Source organism: Somniosus microcephalus, chromosome 11 (assembly GCF_052327205.1).
Source record: "Somniosus microcephalus isolate GS21.2 chromosome 11, FLI_Smic_1.0, whole genome shotgun sequence".
In the NCBI taxonomy this organism is placed as follows: domain Eukaryota; kingdom Metazoa; phylum Chordata; class Chondrichthyes; order Squaliformes; family Somniosidae; genus Somniosus; species Somniosus microcephalus.
The window spans coordinates 62,951,150-62,960,986 of NC_140997.1; positions in this window are offsets into that span (position 1 = coordinate 62,951,150).

A 9,837-nucleotide genomic window follows, 5' to 3' on the forward strand; every position below is an offset into this window, starting at 1 on the left:
TGTTGTAAGTTGGATTTCGTTATGTGGATAAATAGGTTGAGAATTGTCATGTAAATCCTAAATGGCAAACTTACAGAATTCTGATATGAAATGTATCCTCATTTGCTCCATGTTTTGTTCCATCTGTGAGTGATAAAATGTTTTTGTATGCCAGTATGGTAATTTCTCATTGACAGTAAGTTAAACCATTCATAGATCAATTTAAATTATGCAAATGTTATACTTTAATTGTAAATGAACGAATTGACCTTTGTTAATGCGTATAATTTTGATTGGAGAAATTTACATTTATAGTTGCTTTTATATTGGTGTCCGTAGGGTACCTAAAAATGAGGTGCCAACCTGGGAAAGCTGCAACACAGGACTACATGCATGCTAAAAAGCAGAAGCAGCATGCTATACACAGAGCTAAGCGATCCCACAATCAACGGATCAGATCAAAACTCTTCAGTCCTCCACACCCAGTAGCAAATGGTGGTGGACCATTAAACAACTAACGGGAGGAGGAGGCTTCATGAATATCCCCCTCCTCAATGAGGAGCCCAGCACGTGAGTGCAAAAGACAAGGCTGAAGCATTTGCAACCATCGTCAGCCAAAAGTGCCGAGTGGATGATTTATCTTAGCCTCCTCCTGGGGCCCTCACCATCATAGAATCTAATCTTCAGTCAATTCGATTCACTCCATGTGATATCAAGAAATGGCTGAGCGCACTGGATACAGCAAAGGCTATGGGCCCCGACAACATCCCAGTTGTTGTGCTGAAGACTTGTGCTCCAGAACTAGCTGCGCCTCTAGCCAAGCTATTCCAGTACAGCTACAACACTGGCATCTACCCGACTTTGTGGAAAACTGCCCAGGTATGTCCTGTCCACAAAAAGCAGGACAAGTTCAATCCGGCTAATTACCGCCCCATCAGTCTACTCTCAATCATTAGCTAAGTGATGGAAGATGTCATCGACAGTGCTAGCAAGCGGCACTTACTCACCAATAACCTGCTCACTGATGCCCAGTTTGGTTTCCACCAAGGCCACTTGGCCCCAGACATGCCAGTGTTGTAGCTAATTTGGGGCTAAGCGGGCCAGGTGATATTCGAGGTCGACGCGATACCCAACAGAAGCTTTTTAGAGTCAATAAAACTCCGACTACGAGTTGAATGGCAAAGCAAAAGAATGCTTTATTGCAGAGCTCTGGGAGAAACCATTACACACCAGTGTGTGATCGCCAAGTTTCTCGTTTTACACACACAAGGCTCCTACCTTTATACAGGAGTCAAAACAACTTAGACGGTTGATTACATAATCACAGCGATCCCCCGTGACATCTAAAACGGTTATCTATTCTTAAGCAAACGGTTATCTATTCTTAAGCAAGCGATGGCCATAGGTTAAAACCTTTTGGGACCTCTGGCCGCAGACGAGATAAGCAGAAGTAAACAATGGTTCCAGACTGTTCATCGTTGTATGCATTATCCATGGACCCCATCCTGTTAGTCCTAGCTATTCCAACCATCCTGTTCCAGGATCAGTATGGAGTTTCTTCACTTCCTCCCTCATATGGTTTACCAAGTTTGTGATATTCTCTGAACTGTCTGGGATGTAAGTACAACACTCCTGCCCTATCAGGGCACATGTACCACCCCTCTCTGCTAACAAGTAATCCACTGCCATTCGTTCTGTAAGGCAACGGTTCGTATCGCTGTCATCTCATCACTTATAAATGTGAATGCCTCCTTGGTGTCATTAGTTACTGACTCTAATAATGACGCCACAAGCTGGATTTTCTTTATGGCTCTGCCTACCCCATAACCAGGGAATAAAATGGCGAAATACCTCTTGGTCTCTGTAATGTCACGCTTGGCTCGGTATTGATGGTGGTCCGTTAGGGAGGACAGATGGTAGACATATGTGAGCACGCGTACCCCAAATAGCAAGACCCGGTCCAAGACCGGGGCAGCCACGGGTAGGCTTTGTGGCCACATATAAAGTATGTGCCATTGTATGCCTTTAAATTATCTAACCCAGGGCTTGGGTTACCTGGATCCTGCTCCCAATTGTATGTGCCTGGTCCCGTTACGATAACGGATTCCTGGTACCCTGGTCGGGGGGGGGAAATCAGAATCCTGTTCGCTTGGTTCGTCCCATTGGGCCCGGTGGTACAGTTAATGATCTTATAGCAGCTACTGTTTCCTACCGGGACACCACCTTTCTTTATGTTACGCATAATACACATTCCCGTATATGGGTTTCCCATTCCACTGGTATTGGTTAGTACCAGATAAGGGGGGTTTACACTGTTATTATAGGATGGATAATGTCATCCCTCAAACTCGGTCATTTCATAACCCGCCGTCCTGAGGGCGGAACAATTCATTCCAGTAAAAGGGTTCTGTCGGATCGCACCCCTGGTGGCAGTACGGTTTCCAACTGCCTCCTCACACGGTACGTTAGTCTGGTTCTGGTGGTGCATCCATATTAGCATTTGAGTCACATTAAAGGCCACCGGACGAAGGGGTATTCCACCCCTACTATGTATCGGGATGTGGCTACAGACCCAACAGCTGGACTGCCCCCTTTTCTTAGCATACTCATAAGACATATAAACAAAGGTATTTACGTGTAAATCACGCTTACATCGCGGCCTGCCCCGGGTTACCGTAACAATGCATATTATCGCAACTAAACACATTACGGTCTTCATCTTCAATTTTAAGTAGGTACTGCCTGTCTGAAGCTGGCTTATTCTTTCTCTGGCCCTTCCGATACCACTCTTGTACTAACGCGTTAAGATAAAAGCATATAAGCACAACCGATGCAATAAGCCACAAAACAAATGCCCACACAGGCAAACAGATCAAAGTATCAGGCATTAATCAGCTGATGTTGACCTGGAAAATAATACAAGGGTGTATCATTAGTATCTTCTATGCACACCCTTTTTGAGGTAGATTAAAGCTTAAAACTTAAAATTAAAAATTTAACACAATCAGGGCCAGCACAGGCTGAGAGTACGATGGGTGTAGGATTTCAGCAGGCCAGAACAATCCAAACACCATACCAGACCTCGTAAAACTGCAGTCACCTTTCCAAGGCTGAGCACGAGTTCTGTAACCTCGAGGCGTAATCCTTATGCTTTAACTAAACAGTATCAATTCTCAATCTGCGTTTTACGCCCCTACAGATTGAGTCCTTAACACAATAACTTAACAACTTTAATCTTAATTTTATGCTGGTTACATTCATTTAGTCAGTCTTTTCTTTCATGGTTACACTCTCCCCGGTAGTCTCCTTCTCAGGGGGCTCCAGGGATGACTTGGGCTCATATATCTTTAGCTGTGTCCAATGTTTCCACACTCCCTTTCCCCGTATGTCTAGACAGGCGCAAGTATCTCCACTAATAATAACTTCGTAAGGCCTGGTCCATCTGGGAGCAAAGCCTGATTTGATTGGTAACACCTTTAGCATTACCCTAGTTCCCGCTGTAGGGACTTCTGGTAACGGGAAGGGGAGTTCCTTCTCGTCCTGCTCCTTCTGGCGGTACCTTACTTGCTTCCGCATTTCTTTTAATTGTTTACTCATTTCTTGGACATATCGCCGTAGCTTGTCCTTTAAGGGGCCTACATCCACCCCTCCCGTAATTATGCCTTCTGGCAATTGCATTGCTCGTCCTGTCATAAGCTCATACGGGGCAAGGCCTGTAGTGCGATTACAGGTGGCTCGTAATTTCATCAGAATGATAGGTAACACTTCCACCCATGTTTTTCCCGATTCCTGCATGGCCTTAGCCAACGCATTTTTTAATGTTCGGTTCATTCTTTCTACCATTCCCGAGCTCTGGGGATGGTAGGGTATATGAAACTTTTGCTTAATTCCCATTAACTGGCACATATGTTTGACCACACCTCCTGTGAAGTGGGTCCCTTGATCGGAATCTATCCGAAGCGGCATTCCCCAACGTGGGATTACCTCTTCCGCCAAGATTCGAGCGACTGTAGTGGCAGTACAATTTCTGGTGGGGAATGCCTCCACCCATCTTGTGAACTGATCAATAATCACCAGGCAGTACGTCTTACCCTGGGATATGGGTAAGGGCCCTGTAAAATCTATTTGCAAGTGTTCCCATGGCCCTCGAGGCCTGGGTTGGTGTCCTAGTTTAATCTTAACCGGTCTTCCTGGGTTATGCTGAGCGCACACGATGCATCGTTGACAATACTTAGCAATATCCCGTCCCATACCCTTCCACCACCACTCCTTACCTAAAGTCTGTTGCATCGCCTCCTTTCCAGAGTGGCTTAATCCATGGTGTAATTCGAGTAGGGTATTCTGTATACACTCGGGGGCCATTACCTTGTTATTTATTCGCCATACTCCGTCAGCTTTTGGTCTGGCTCCTTGTGCTTTCCACCTTTGCCTTTCGCTAGGTAATATATCCTCGTGTAGCTCGGCAATACTAATTTCATTTCCTGGGCTATCTACACTGGCTACAGGTTCCTCGGGTTCCCATTCTAAGGCTAACTCCGCGGATTGTTTCGCTATCTGCTTTCCCTCCTTCCGTTCCAGGTTTGCTTCTTTCCGTTCCAAGACCAGGGCTGCCTGAGCTGCCCTGTCAGCTGCCTGGTTGCCCATATAACCCTTCCATTCCGGGCTGTCTCTGGCTGGTTCTTTTTGGTGCGCTTTAATCTTTATTACTGCGACCTGTTTAGGCTTATTACTAGCTTCCAGGAGGGCTTCGATTCTTTCCTGATGTCTTATGGGGGTTCCCCCAGTAGTTACAAATCCCCGTCTGCCCCATGCAGTCATGTAGTCATGGACTACTCCGAACGCATATCGGCTGTCCGTATATATATTTACCATTTTATTCTCGGACTCTTCTAGTGCTATTGTCAGTGCCACTAGTTCTGCCACTTGGGCTGACAAGCCTCCTTCAAGCCTCCCTGATCGTACAGTCCTCATCTGACTATTTACCACAGCCCAGCCCGTATGAGGCTGTCCATCTATATATATTTTTGGGACCCGTCCACGTACAGTGTCTCTTCAGCCCCTGGTAACGGAGTGTCTTTTATTTTGTCTCCCTCTAAGTCAGCATCTACATCTCCACAATCATGGGACACTCCCGATCCCAATACTCCTTCAGTCGGGTTTTCCCCTGCGTCTCTGACTATTGTTACTGCTTTACTGGGAGGGAGGAGAACAGCCTCCCATTTCGCTCGTCTCAAGTGTGAGACTGATCGCAATTTTCTAGTGTTTAACATTTCTACTATAGTATGCTTTGTGTGGACAACGATATCTCCTGTCATTACAACGGGCTCGCTAATTTTTACGGCCCAAGCTGCACAATCTAGAGCGGCTATGCAGCGTGAGAGTCCCGATACTACTGGCCCTTCTGCAGTGGAATAGTATGCTATGGGTCTACATTTATCTCCATGCTCCTGGGTGACTACGGCCGAATAAAATCCTTCCTCATTATCACAGTGTATGTGGAAGGGTTTATTCATATCCGGGAGTCCTAGTCCTGGGGCTGATATCAGATCTCGTTTAAGTTGGGTATAAGCTTGTTCCTGCTCAGGACCCCATTCGATGGGTTCCAGGGCGGGCTTACCCCCTTTTACCAATCGCTGTATGGGTTCCGCTGTTTTAGCGAACCCCGGGATGAAGTTTCGGCTGTAATTAAAAAGCCCCAGTACTTTCCGTACTCCTCTTACTGTTACAGGTCTTGGCATAGTTTGTATTGCCCCTTTTCTATCTGCGGGCATCTCTTTTACTCCTTGTGAGATAAGGTGCCCTAAATAAATATAAGACCTGGGTTTTTCCTATCTGTGCCTTTTTGGGGCTGACCTTCATTGTTCTTACATACATAAAATTTCATGGGAATATATCGTCCGTTTATTTCTACAATTTGTGGAATACTACGGAAGGCGGTGAAGTTTTCACCGCCTACCCCTATTATTACTGCACTTTTCTTTGTGGTGGGAAGGGGGAGGTCGGTTATAGATATTGCTGCTCCAGTGTCCACTAACATCTCACACTGTCAGCCCCCTATTAGTGCAGACACATATATTCGTCCCCCTTGGGTTTTCCCACTTACATCCCTCACACTCCGTCCGGAGGTTATCTATCTGGAATTGTTTTCCCTTAAGGCTTACCGCTGCCTTTTCTGCCTGTTCTATCAATCCTGCCAATTGATGAACCAACAGTACACCTGCTTTCTTAGTCCTTTCCTTTTTCTGTGTGCCCCACCATGACCGCTGTTGGTCCAAACTTTTTGATACATCCCACCCGTCTTTCTGCATTTTCTCAATTAGGGAACATCTATCTGTCATATAAGTATCGATAAGGGAGCCCGGGGGCCCCCGCTTCAGATCCTTACTCGACATTATGTCCCTTGGTCACTACCTCCGGTCCCCGTAAATCTGAGAACACAAATACCTTTCTCTCGGGGTCCCGTCACATGTAATGTAAAGGTTGGTCCGGCTCCTTTACCTCTCCTCCAGTTCTCCTCCTAGGCTATACCTAGGTTCCCTGGAATCACATAAATTAATGCAGTCTCACGGTTGTTAGTATCCTAGCACAATTTTACATATGCCATCTCACCTCTCTCTTGTTCTTTTTGAATCACTCGAGCGTGTGTCCGCTTGATCAGGGCGGCCAGTCACTCGGTGACCCTGGTCGCAGCGCCAATTTGTTGTAGCTAATTTGGGGCTAAGCGGGCCAGGTGATATTCGAGGTCGACGCGATACCCAACAGAAGCTTTTTAGAGTCAATAAAACTCCGACTACGAGTTGAATGGCAAAGTAAAAGAATGCTTTATTGCAGAGCTCTGGGAGAAACCGTTACACACCAGTGTGTGATCACCAAGTTTCTCGTTTTACACACACAAGGCTCCTACCTTTATACAGGAGTCAAAACAACTTAGACGGTTGATTACATAATCACAGCGATCCCCCGTGACATCTAAAACGGTTATCTATTCTTAAGCAAACGGTTATCTATTCTTAAGCAAGCGATGGCCATTGGTTAAAACCTTTTGGGACCTCTGGCCGCAGACGAGATAAGCAGAAGTAAACAATGGTTCCAGACTGTTCATCGTTGCAAGGTGACCACAAATGTTCAGTAATAAAACTGCAGCTGACAATTACCTCACCCCTGCCTACGTGCGAGCTCGGGGGCCCCATGTTAGCCAGTTTTAATGTCAAGTGTCCCGACAGTCTTTGCAAAGTCCTTAATACTGAAATTCTCCTTAACACCAGCCTTGGTCTAAACATGGGCAAAGGAGCTGAATTCCAGAGGTGAGGTGAGAGTGACTGCCCTTGACATCAAGGCAGCATCTGACCGAGTGTGGCATCAAGGAGCCCTACTAAAACTGAAGTCAATGGGAATCGTGGGGGAAAATTCTCCACTGGCTGGAGTCATACCTAGCACAAAGGAAGATGGTTGAGGTGTTTGGGGGGCAATCATGACAGCCCCAGGACATCACTGCAGGAGTTCCTCAGGGCAGTGTCCTAGCCCAACAATTTTCAGCTGCTTCATCAATGATCTTCCCTCCAAAATAAGGTCAGAAATGGGGATGTTTGCCGATGACTGCACAGTGTTCAGTGCCATTCACAACTCCTCAGATAATGAAGCAGCCCATGCCTGCATGCAACAAGACCTGGACGACGTTCAGGCTTGGGCTGATAAGTGGCAGGTAACATTCATGCCACACAAGTGCCAGGCAATGACTATCTCCAACAAGCGAGAGTCTAACCACCATCCCTTGACATTCAACGGCATTACAATCGCCAAATCCCCCACCATCAACATCCTGGGGGTTACCATTGACCTGAAACTTAACTGGACTAACCACATAAATACTGTGGCAACAAGAGCAGGTCAGAGGCTAGGTATTCTGCGGCGAGTGTCTCACCTCCTGACTCCCCAAAGCCTTTCCACCATCTACAAGGCACAAGTAAGGAGTGTGATGGAATATTCTCCACTTGCCTGGATGAGTGCAATTCAACAACACTCAAGAAGCTCGACACCATCCAAGACAAAGCAGCCCGCTTGATTGGCACCCCATCCACCACCTTAAACATTCATTCCCTCCACCACCGGCGTACCGTGGCTGCAGTGTGTACCATCTACAAGATGCACTGCAGCAACTCGCCAAGGCTTCTTCGGCAGCACCACCCAAACCCGCAACCTCTGCCAGCTAGAAGGACAAGGGCAGAAGGCACATGGGAACATCATCACCTCCAAGTTCCCTTCCAAATCACACACCATCCTGACTTGGAAGTATATTGCCATTCCTTCATCATCGCTGGGTCAAAATCCTGGAACTCCCTCCCTAACAGTACTGTGGAAGTATCTTCACCACACGGACAGCAGCGGTTCAAGAAGGCAGCTCACCACCACCTTCTCAAGGGCAATTAGGGATGGGCAATAAATGCTGGCCTTGCCAGCGATGCCCAGATCCCATGAACAAATAAAAAAAATGTTTTAAATCTGTACTATCCTGCTGCATGAGTCTCACATAGCCAGTAGCGCCCCAATGTAAACCCAATGGACTTGATGGACTTGCTAAAGCAGCTGTCCAGGAACATCTGATAAGAAAACCCAATAATAAAAGGCTACATATAATGAACCACAAATCCCAGTCAGAGTGGCGATGATTAGGTAATTCCCCCAGCCATCACACCTGTTGGAAGTGACTGGCATTGATATAATTTCTATTACGTAACTATTCTCTGCTCACTGCATTTTGAAATAATCCTGCTTTTATCAGGGGACTATGCTATAGTTTTGGTCATGAGTAGAATGTAGGGACTGTTTAAATAGACTCTGCTTGCTGAATGAATAGACTGCTGTAGTGCACTCTTTGAATAGACTCTGTTTGTTGTTTGCTGAGTAAATAGACATGTTTTCTACAAGTCATGGCATAAGTCCCGCCCCACCTCTATCTCATTGGCTGATACAATGGTGTCAATACTCTTGCCGGTAAGAAAATTGCATCTCTCTCTCTCTGACACACAGGCTGGAATTTTCCTGTCTCCGTGCTTGTGGGTTTGGAGGCAGGTCAGCTGCAAAATCTGCATAAATAGGGACCCTGCCGTCACCTGTCCTCCTCGCGCCTTTAACTCGGGTGCGTTTCCCAGTGCGCCACGGACCTGATCGGCAGAGACAGGTGACCTAATTGAACTCATTAAATGCTTGTTATCAGACCCTTCACAGGGTTTTTAACTGCAGCTTCTGAATTGAACAGCATGAGCACGGGAAGCACGCAGATCGGGAATCTCGTCTGTGAAGAGGAGGCGGAAGCTCAGTGGCCATTGTGCGAGGGCATTAATTGACAGCTGGAAATACCACACAAATACACACACCTTACACCTCATTAGTTGCCTAAGGGAAAGGCTGCTGCTGTCTTCATTTGTGCACAGATTTAGGTTTCTGGAGTTTTCAGGTCATTTCTGCAACCTCGGAAGCCACTCTCAGCGCATTGCTAGTCACTATCACAACATTGAGGGATTGGCCGTCTGATCTCCACTTTACCTGCGACCTACGACATTAACATGGGTGGGGCTTATACTGTCTCACTTTGGTCCTCAGAATCGGACAAAGATGAGCCCCACCACCAACAACACCAGCCACACCAGCAGCAGCCACAACAGCAGCCTTCTCCTCAACAACCTCATGCTCCACAGGAGAGAGGGGGGCACCACAGGGCTGCAGCGCACCAGAGGCGATATCCCCAACACAGGGTATACAGGCAGAGGATGAGCTTCTTGGACATGACTGAGCAGCAGTGCTTCAGGAGGCTCAGGCTATCGCGCCAGGTCATTGCAGATATTTGCAGATTGCTGGAAC